Raw genomic sequence first — 10,402 nt, 5'->3', positions numbered from 1 at the left:
TTTCAGGATGAAAATTATCCAAGTTCTCGGCTATATCTCTCTGTCTGTCCAAGAAGCGGAAACACAACAAACACAGCCTAGGTTGAGATCAAGTTGTTACAGTTGAGATTCAAGCTTTAAAAATTTTTTATCTCCTATCCATGGTTCAAAAGTATCGATACGCCTCTGTGTATCGGCAGAGGTGGTACCTTGAACCATGCAGAAATATTTTTTTTTCAAAAATTGGTTTTTGAATAGTTTAATACCCATATTTATCATTAAAAAATAGTGAAGTCCTGAAATACCTGTAAATAGGCGTTTTGGGACCCAAAAGATACGATACGATACACCTGATACGGGGTATATCGTATCGAGTTTTTGAACCTTGCTCCTATCTGATGGTTGTTGTGCAACCGTCCATCAAGATTGAAATAATTAACAATGGGAAATTGTCTTAAACTCACCATGTTACGAATTTGACGTTAAACAGACTAACGGTTGTTAATATATTGCCATTTTACCCTTCATAGAAAAATATAAAATATATACATATATTTTAATATTTTAACTAAAAATACATAAAAAAGAAAACGTATTTTTAAATTATAGAAACTATAAAAATTGAAAAACAAAACCAGAAAATAAATATTATAGAAAAAACACCAAAAATTATAGAAAAACGCAGAAACTGCAAATAAATAACAAAAATTACAAGAAAATTTATAAAATGTAAAAAATAGAAAAATGTGAAAAAAAATGAATGAGTAGATATAGCTCTTTCAAACAAAGAACAGCACTAGAAGAAAGAGTAGAGCCAGAATCCCTGAGAAAATCAAAGAGGACGACAAGGACCTCTATCTTCTGAATCAACGACCTAGAATTCCTCCGTTGGAAGGGGAGCGCTCGATACGAAAAGGACGAGATCAACTCATTAGCAACGACTGAGAGCGTCTGAACTAGCACGGCATCGCTGAGTTGGACCGGAGCCAAGAAAACCTCTGAGGACGGTGTTCTTCTTCTTCGCAAAGAAGAGAAAATAGCAGCCGATGCCATAGATCCTAAGTTAAGGATTCAAAACCCTTTCTTCCTCTTTCTCTCATCCTTCTTTTGACAAAATGAGAAATCAACCTCAACCAAACCTTTTCCCAACCTTCACCTTTATAAACCTCTCATCCCTCGATTAGATTTCCCACATGAAAGAACAAAAAAGACTACTTTTTTTTATTCATGACCCGGAAATTTGAAGAAGAAAGCAATCTAATCTCTTCCAAAATCAAGATCTAAATCACCTCCAATATATTATAATTCGTATAAAAACAACATATATATATATATATATATATTGATGCGGCGCAATCCGGACACTCCTAACTGGCACTCGTGTGGCTCCTCGAAGACACCTGAGACCGGGAAGAATAAGAAGAATCCCTTGGGGGGCTGCCCGGCGGGGACACTCCAATGCTTAAGTCAGTACTCGGTAGAAGCAAGGGAAAGACGAAAGGCTAAGAGTGAGGATAGCGCGTTACCACTATATTCAAGAGGTCAAAGATTCAAGAAGAAGGTTCTCTTCTGCCCTGACGGCTTTTATAGGGACACTCACATTAGGTCGGGCATAACCGCCACTGGGCTCCTGCCACAGCCGTTACCTGCCAGGGCTGCGCAGGTGGCCGTTGTGGCGTACGCCTCACCCGGGTGAGTGACACGTTCCCAAAGTGGCAGGCATGCCTTTGCCTACTGAGAGACGTGGACGCAGACTGTCGAAAGGACTAGGACTACGCCGTCAGTAGAGGATAAAGCGCAGTCTGACCGGTACGGTCTGTCAGTCGGAAGCTTCATGGAGAGCGCTAGTGCGGCTCGTTCGTGAGCTATTTTGTGGCGAGCTTGAAACACTCCAGGATTACCCTTAGTGGAATTGGTCCTCGGAATGACCTGTCTGGTAGGAGCTCGCGAGCTACAGTTGCCTCAGAGTATCTCTTCAAAGATAGCACGGGGAACCCGGAGTCCGCCTCGCGGCGGACTCCTCCCCTCGTGAGCTGTATCGTAGCAAACTGCTTCGTGGGCCCGTCACTTGGTCGCTCCAGGCTTCAACGCTAGGCTGTCGCTCATGCTAAGTCGGCGTCTACGTGTCACTGCTTCATAGGTTGGGTCAAATCATCCTACATCAATTGCCCCCCACTCCACGAGCTAAGAGTACCGCCTTAGCGCGGGGAGTTTATGAAGTGGGATGGACTGATTTGACCAAAATTCAAACTTGATTGACTGCCCTCATTAAATGCATTTGCGGGAATCAAGAGATTTTCTGACTTTTCGGATTTCGAAAACGTGCTGAGGTGGCCTTTAACTCCGAACGTCGTACGGCTGCGACTACCTTAATTATGCCAATCGCCTTCGGTTTTCAGAAGGCGTGCGGTCAGGGCGCCCACGGGCCGTTGGATCTGCTTTGATCCGGGCCGTCAATCTGGAAGGGTGGAGACTATAAATAAGGGGCCCCCTCGGGCCTCATTTTCTCCCACGCCATTTCGCTGTCTTTGGATTCTGAGGTCGCGCACTTCACCTAGTCTACCCAAATTCCTCAGTTTGCTTCGTTCCATCTACTCTGTTGAGTCCCAATCGCTGTCATCCATGTCTGGGTACCCATACCACACCTATCACAGGGGCGATGCCCAGGATGACGATGCTCCCTCGAGCTTAGGGGGAGCCTGGGAGCAGATCCCGGAGGCTCGGGAGGCCTCTGGCGACATGGCGTCTACTTCTAGGGGGAGGGATACCTTTGGCCCTTCCTTGATGACAGTGGAGAGACTCATGTCTCTGATCCGCTACTTTCGCCTCCCTGGGGACCTAGTTTACAGCCTCCCCACTAGCAACTTCCCTTGGGAGCATGGTCCCAATGACATAATAATCTTTCAGGAACAACTCGAGGCTGGCTTACGTCTCCCCCTGCACCCCTTGATAGTGGAGGTGTTAAATCACTTCAACGTCACCATTGACCAGCTTCATCCCAACGCCATTCGAAACATGGTTGGGACTATATCCCTGTGTTACGAGTACTGCCTTCCTTTGGACCTTGATATTTTTGTCTCTATCCTTTTGTATAAAGAACGCTGCTCCTAGGGTTCCTCCGGAGAGGCGCTTTTATTACCTCTCTCCCCGCCGCGGCTATAAGCTCTTGTACGAGCTGCCGAATAAGATTCCTGCTTGGAAGCGGGATTACTTTGTGGTCCGTAACCTCGAGGGGTGGCCCTTCCCCACTGTTTGGAGGGGCGCCATCCAGGACCCCAGGGCCAAGCTGGACCCTGAAATTCGGAAAATGATGTTGTCCTGGGCGTCGGTAGGCTTCCTTTGCTCGGATTACTTTACCGAGGATAAGCTCGTGCAGACAGGCTTGAGCCTGAGTAGGTCGGCCTTTTAGGTCGCGTAGTGCCTTGTGACAATGTTGTGCATATATGTATTTTGCTTTTTGTTGGACTAATATCTTGTGGTCTTTTGGCAGCCATCATGTCCAGTGCCGATTCGCGCCGCCTTCTCTCGGGCAGCCAGAGGCGCCATGCGAAAAGGACGCGCCCCAACCGGACCCCCCCTTCGGGAAGTACTGAGTTCGGGTCTGCCGAGCCGGTTCTACCCTCTCCTCTGCCCGAGGTTCCGATGCCCCCACCTGAGGGGGCTAGTAGGATTAACCCTGGGGGAAACGAGCTCCCTCAGCCGGGGGAGGCTCCCTGTAATCCCCTTCAGCCCCGTCCTTACCCCCGGTTCCCAGTGGGAAACTGGGAAGGGGTAAATGATTATCTGGTGGCTCGCCGGAGGATCCGAAAGGCGATCACTAATGACGAGGTCGCTCAGTGGGGGAACATGGAGCCTGGGGACCTCTCCGCGTTTGCCTCTGCCCATTGCATGGTGGTAAGTGACCTTTTTCCCTTTTTCTCTCTTGTTTTGCCCTTTTCCGCTGTCCTCTGATCTTCTTTTCCGTCGGCTGGTGAATTCTCCATCCATGCCATGGCTCTCCAGACGCGCATCCATCGCGTCGACGCCCTCGACCAGCAGGCTGCCAACCAGAAGCTCCAGGGCGAGCTCGACCGGATCCGGGGCGAGCTCCATCACACCCGCAAGGGGAGCGAGTCTCAGGAGCTGCTCGTCCACGACCAAAAGGCTCAAATCGTCCGGCTCTCTGAAGAGAGCACGTGTTACAGGGAGGAATCGTCGAGGATGGCGGCGGAGAGGGAGCTCCTTAGGCAGCAGGTGCGGGACTTGGAGTTCACTCTTCTAAATCGGACTCGAAACTTTGATCAAATGGTGAAGGCTGAGCGAGAGAAAGCGGTCTAGGATTTTAAAGACTCCCAGGAATTTCAGGACCTCCAGGCGGAGTATGGTTCGGGTTCATACTGCTCGGGGTTTAAGCTTTGCTGGTGGCTGGTTCGGAAGAAGTTCTCCGAACTCAACCTCGACGGCATTACTATGAAGGGTCTGTCTCTAGAGACGGCGGACCAAGCGGAGGAAGAGGAGCCTGACTCCCAGAGGATGAGGAGGCGGATCCTTGAGGTGGCGTTTCTCTGGGCTTCTAGTGGCTTCTGGGTGCCGTAAACCCGATCTTTCACAAGTCTTTGGTTGGGCGGTTGTGCCTTGTGATAGTCAAACTTTCCCGAGCTGTTTAGCTCGGTTACCGCATTTGTTATTTTTATTCTTTCTTTTCTCTCTCCCTTTTTTTTTTTGAAGTGACAATGAAAGTTCTTTCCTTCTTCTGAGTATGATGAACTCTTTGTATCTTTGCTAAGGCAATCTCGATACCTAAGCTATTAGAGCTATTTACACGAAGTAAGGCACCTCCATGGTGCACGAGTCGATTACTACATGCACCCGAACCATTTGTCCATTGGTCATTCTTTACTTCGATCGTTGTACTAGGACAAGCCACATTTGGTGGGGTTTAAACCCGAGTTGCTTACACTCCTCACCTTGACAAGCTACCATGGAGACGACTGGGTCTGACTGCGCCGAGATCGTGTTAGCTCGGCATTTTTTGCCCTTAGGCTCTGGGGATGACTTACAGTCTATTTTTGAGGTTTGCCCATGTCTCAAAGGCGACCGGGTCTTATTGCGCTGAGATCGTGTTAGCTCAAGATTTTTGCCCTTAGGCTTTGGGAGCGGCCCGTGGCCTACTCGGTTGTTACAGGTAGTATTGTCTAGAGTTGACGATATTTCATGCCTGAGGTACTTGTTTCCCTTCAAGGGTCTCGAGCTCGTACGTTCCTTCCCCGAGCACTCGCTTCACTCGGTAGGGACCTTCCTAGTTGAACCCGAGCTTGCTAGCGCTGAGTTCAGGTACCATAACTTTACGAAGGACCAGGTCGCCAACGCGGAGGTTCCGCCTCTTGACCCTGGCATTATAGTACCGAGCTACTCTCTGCTAGTAGGTTGTGGTTCTGATGTACGCGAGGTCCCTTGCTTCATCGAGTAGATTGAGGTTGGTACATAGCTCATCTTCGTTCGTCTGATCATTGTATGCTTCTAGTCGCAGCATGGGCACTTCAATCTTTGCAGGGATTACTGCTTTAGTGCCGTAGGTGAGATTGAAGGGTGTTTCTCTCATGGTGGTCTTCTCTGTGGATCGGTATGCCCACAGAACACTGGGTAGTTCATCTGCCCACAACCCTTTAGCTCGGTCCAACCATGCTTTTAATCCGCGGAGGATGGCTCTGTTCGTTACTTCTATCTGACCGTTTGCTTGAGGGTGTGTGACTGAAGTAAAGTTCTGTCGGATTCCCATGTCTTGGCACTAGTCTTGGAATTTGATGTCTTCGAACTGTTTGTCGTTGTCAAAAATCAATACCCGAGGTAATCCGAAGTGGCATACAATGTTTTTCCAAAAGAAGTTTTGAACATTTCGGACCGTGATCGTTACGAGGGGTTCGACTTCTACCCACTTGGTAAAATAGTCCACTGCTACCACTAAGAACTTCGTTCCACCCGTTGCTGGCGGGAATGGCCCGAGTAGATCGATGCCCCACTGTGCAAAGGGCCATTGACTAGTGAGATACTTGAGGTTGGCAGCGGGTTGGTGGTGAATATTGACATGTCTCTGGCATTTGTCACAATTTCTAACGAGCTCAATAGCGTCTGCCTTCATTGTTGGCCAATAATACCCGTGTCGAAGCGCTTTCTGGGCAAGGGCCCTGCCCCCCAAGTGCCCACCGCACAACCCCTCATGAATGTCACGGAGTACGAGTTCGGCTTCGGTAGGACGCAAGCAACGCAGATAGGGGAGCGTGTAGGATCTCCTGTACAGCCGCTCGTCTATCATAACGTATTTGGTTGCCTAACGCTGCACCCTTCTGGCTGCATTGCGATCTGCAGGGAGGGTCTCATGTAGCAAGAAGCTCGCGAGCGGGTCAATCCAGCTCGGCTCTGCTTGAACGACGGGAGCGACCTCCTCTGCCCCCCTGAGAATGCTATGCCGAGACAGGTCCTCTATGTACACGGTTTTCATGGTGATGTCGTTAGTGCTGGCTAACTTGGACAGGGCGTCGTCCTTAGTGTTCTTTGACCTAGGGATCTGTCTAATGAAGTGTGACTGGAAGTCGAGCAGGGCCTCTCTAACTTTGGTCAAGTAGGCAATCATGGTTGGCTCGCGAGCTTCATACTCGCCGGTGACCTGGTTAACCACAAGCAAGGAGTCGCTGCAGATAACAATGTGCTTTGCTTTTACTTCTCTGGCTAGGACTAGTCCAGCTATCAACGCCTCGTACTCTGCTTCATTGTTAGACGCCGCGAACTCAAAGCGTAGCGCATATTCCAGTTTCATGCCGCTTGGGCCGTGTAAAACTACTCCGGCTCCGCTGCCCTATTGGTTCGAGGAGCCATCTACGTGAAGGATCCAGGGCTCCTCATCCCAGCTCGCGATTGGCCGAGCTAGGAGAGATGCCACACTGGCTGCTACTTCACAGGGTTTAGACTCGATCGGCCTGGGAGCTTCAGGCTCATCCGAGTTGGGAGCCTCATGCTCAATCGGCATGGGGACTCTGAAGCTGAATGTACATTCGACTATGAAATCTGCTAAGGCTTGGGCCTTAATGGCAGTTCGTGGCTTGTTCTGGAGGTCGTACTCGTTGAGCTCAACGACCCACTTCGTCAACCGACCAGAGACCTCGGGTTTAAGCAACACTTGCCTCAGAGGTTTGTCAGTGAGGACGATAATAGTATGAGCTTGGAAATACGGGCGGAGCTTCCGAGCTGCGATTATCAGTGCGTATGCTAGCTTTTCCATCTCCGGGTATCTCGTTTCTGCTCCCTGCAATACTTTACTAACATAATAGATTGGTCGTTGGACCCGATCTACTTCCTTTATTAGTACCGAACTGACCACTTCGTCGCTCGCCGAGAGGTACAGTTAACATCGCCCGCCTCGGGTCGGGTTAAGGTCGGCACACTAGCGAGGTATTTCTTGAGCTCGTCGAATACGAGCTGGCAATCTTGGGTCCATTCGAAACCTTTGCTCTTAATTGCCTTAAAGAACGGCAGACAGCGGTCCGCCGATTTAGACATGAAGCGGCTATGCGGCCATTCAACCTCTGAACCCCTTCAATTTTCGATGTGGTCTCATATCTAAAATGGCCTTAATATTATCCGGGTTGGTTTCGATGTCGTGCCGGTTAATGATGTATCCTAGGAACTTGCCCGAGGTCAAACCAAACACACACTTGTTTGGGTTCAGTCTCATATTAAACTTACGCAGAATTTCAAAAACAGAATGCAAATCTTGTATTAATTCATGTGAGAATTGAGTTTTGACGACCATGTCATCTACATAGCATTCTACTTTTCTGCCGATTAACGGCGCAAACAACTTATTTACAAGCCTTTGAAAGGTTGCCCCTGCGTTTTTCAACCTGAAGGGCATAACCTTGTAACAATATAGGCCGAATTCCGTGATGAAGGCAGTCTTTTCTTCGTTCGCCGGGTCCATCTTGATTTGGTTATAGCCCGAATAGGCGTCCAAGAAACTTAGCAACTCGTGCCCTGAGGTCGCATCCACCAAGCGGTCGATTATGGGGAGCGAGAAGCAGTCTTTTGGGCAAGCCCAATTCAGGTCGGTGTAGTCGACGCACATGCGCCATTTGTCGTTCACTTTCTTTACCAGGATGGGGTTGGCTACCCAGCTCGGGTAGTGGACTTCTCTTATGAAGTTAGCCGTGAGGAGCTTTTCGATCTCCTCGTCGACCGCTTTCCACCGCTCTGGGGCTAGGTTGCGTTTCATCTGTCTAACGGGCCTAACTACAGGATCAGTATTTAGCTTGTGAGTTATGAGTTCGGGGTCTATCCCGGGCATCTCTACCGCGGACAATGAAAAAATATCTAAATTTTGAAGTAAGAAACTTACCAGTTCGGATCGCAGAGGTTCCTGGACAGAAGCGCCGATCTGAAGCGTCCGAGCTAGGTCTATGGCTGAGGTCAGAACTGCGACTATTTCTTCTGTGGAAGCGGCTCGTTCTCCGCCTTGCTCCATAGGCCGCTCCAGCTCGAGGTCATCGGCCACCTTGGTTTTTCCCTTCAGAGCGGCGACGTAGCACTTGCGGGATTCGAGCAGGTCACCCCGCGCTACCCCCACACCGAAGTTTGTTGGAAACTTCATAGCCAGATGGTAAGTGGAGACCACCGCCCGTAGGACATGGGTGATCGGTCGACCTATTATGGCATTGTAGGGGTAGGGGTCACGACCACCAGGAAGTCATGCTTGAACCTGACCACGCAAGGTCATGTGCCAACTTCCACAAGTAATGTTACTTTCCCAAGGGGTCGGACTTCTTCTCCGCTGAAGCCTACCAAAGGAGTGTTCGTAAGCCTCAGGTCGCCTCTCTACAACTGAAGCTGGTCAAACGCGGCTTTGAAGAGGATGTCGGCTGAGCTGCCTGAGTCGACGAGTACGTGCCTGACCTCGAAGTCGTTGATTCTTAGCTTTATCACAAGCGCGTCGTCGTGGGAGTAGTGGACTCCTCGCGCATCATCTTCTATGAAGAAAATTGGCTCTTCCGTCCTCGGCCTCTTTGGGGGGTTATGCTCCTCCCGGGTGGCCTCACGAACCGACGTCCGAGTTGCTGCTGAAGTGCAACCCGCAACGATCGAACCTCCCACTATCATGTAGATGGTCCCCCAAACTGGCCTCTCCTTCGGAGGCTGCCTCTACAGTTGTTCGGCCGGCCTGCTACTGGACTCGGGAGCATCCTTACCGTGCTCCCTTTGCCGACCTGTATTATTACTATTATTATTATTCTGTACAAAGTTTCTTAGATATCCACGATGGATGAGCTCCTCTATCTCGTCGCGGAGGTTTTTACAACTTTCAGTACTGTGACCGTGATCTTTGTGAAAACTACAATACAGATTCTTATTTCTTTCATTGGGATTCCCCCTCAGACGGGGTGCCCACTTCACGTACGGGGCATCCTTGATTGCCATCAGGATTTCAGCCCGCTTTGCGTTCAGTGGGGTGTAATCAACTCGGTCCGCCACAGGGGGTCAGAAAAACTAACCCGGCTTTGCCCCCCGAGCTTTGTCCTTTTTCTTTCGGCTGTCCCCTTGACTGGAAACCTCTCCTTCCCTCTTCCTTTTTTCAGGCGCGCCCTCGCCCTTTTGGTTGATTTCCTCTTTGGTGGCAATGAACCTGTTCGCAAGTTTCAGAAACTCGGTTATGGTCGCTGGTTGGTTGACGACCATGTGCCATTTGAACTCTTTGTGTGTCACGCCTTTCTTGGCTGCTGCAAGGCATACAGCGGGGTCCAGGCGCGGTATCTGCATACAGGCATCATTGAACCGCTTGATATAGCCCCGGATGGACTCTCCCTCTCTCTACACTAGGTTGAGGAGGCTTTCTTCAGTTCGTGGGCACCGTTTGCTGGTGACGAAGTGGGACGCGAAGGTTTGTGCGAACTGCGCCCAACTTCTTATCGACCCAGGTGCCAAATTCCGGTACCACGTGCGGGCCGCTCCTCTAAAAGTAGTGAAGGCCACGCACATGCACGACTCACTGGCTCTCGCCAGGTGCATCTATGACTGAAAGGCATCTACATGATCATTCGGGTCAAACGACCCGTCATACTTGTCAAGAGGGGGGAGCTTGAAGTCTTTGGGCATTGGGACTGCCAAGAGTTTGGATGACAGGGGGGATGGAACCGAGAGGAGGGGAGCTTTGACTTCGGCCGAGCTTACCTCTTCTTTGCCCATGAGCTCGGGCAAATCGCGGGTGACAGATCGGCGAGCTCGGCGGTGGCGTCTCTGCTTCTTGGTGTGCTCGGCGTTTGTGTTGCTCACCTCTGCGCTGTCCGGAATGGTTTGTGCAAGAAGTAGCCCGGTCTGCTGGTGATGGCTGTGGACAGAGGGATCCCGCTTGGAGTCTGTTGCTAGGATCTCGAACCAGTTTTCAAACTTTGACTGCCAA

The sequence above is a fragment of the Nelumbo nucifera genome, chromosome 6 (assembly GCF_055504915.1).
Source record: "Nelumbo nucifera cultivar China Antique chromosome 6, China Antique-T2T, whole genome shotgun sequence".
In the NCBI taxonomy this organism is placed as follows: Eukaryota; Viridiplantae; Streptophyta; class Magnoliopsida; order Proteales; family Nelumbonaceae; genus Nelumbo; species Nelumbo nucifera.
Note: the sequence above shows the minus strand (reverse complement) of the source record.